Here is a 966-nt window from a genome sequence, read left to right on the forward strand (position 1 = left end):
GGGAGGAGAAATTGAACAGGTTATTGCCGAGCGAAGGTGGGAAAACTTTTGTTACACCACCAATAAATCCGATGCAAATATGGTGAAGGAGTTCTACGCTAATGTGATTTATGTTGAAGATGGAATCGTGCAAGTGCGTAGACTTCCTGTGGAATTTACCGCCGCTCGCATTAACACTTTTTATGAAGTCCCAGATTCTTACATATGCCCCTATGAATTGTTTAGTACGATGGAAGAGCCCCTCAATAATGTGATTAACTTTATCACTGATGGGAAAGGAACGTGGAAGATAAAGCAGCGAGAACGGGTAAACTTTTCTGCTTCCATGTTAAATGCCACCTCTAAGGCATGACACTATTTCATTTCTTCTACTCTGTTACCGACTTACCACCATAATGAGGTAACTAGAGATAGAGCTATTCTGAATTTCTGTATTTAGAATAACAAAATTATAAATGTGGGGAAGATTATTTTCAATAATATATTGATTACGACAAAGAGTGAGACTAGTGGAGGTCTAGGACATCCTGGACTTATTTATGCACTTTGCCAACTTTCTGGAGTGGAAGCTGGAGAGAAAGAGTGGGTTCACCATATAAAACCCATTAGTAAATCAAATTTTAAAACTTATGTATCCCATGAGAAATGGAGAACTAGAAGTAGGAGTCAGGAACCTTCTACTAGTAGAGACGTTCCCTCTACAAGTTATGACCCTCCTCCTCCTTCTATCTCCCCTACCTTAGCAGATTTGATGAATGAGTTGACCTTGCAGCAGAAGAGCATAGATTTGATAAATGAGAGGATTGAAGGTTTAGAACACCGACATGATTATGATAGTGAATACCTGTAGAGGCATTCTGATTTTGAGATAGCCTATTATGATGCTCAGGCTCGACACTACAGAGGAGAGCCTGATGTTACATTTCTTGAATTCCCCCGATATACTCAGTATCAACCCAATCCACC

This window comes from Phalaenopsis equestris, unplaced genomic scaffold (genome assembly GCF_001263595.1).
Source record: "Phalaenopsis equestris unplaced genomic scaffold, ASM126359v1 Scaffold001309, whole genome shotgun sequence".
In the NCBI taxonomy this organism is placed as follows: domain Eukaryota; kingdom Viridiplantae; phylum Streptophyta; class Magnoliopsida; order Asparagales; family Orchidaceae; genus Phalaenopsis; species Phalaenopsis equestris.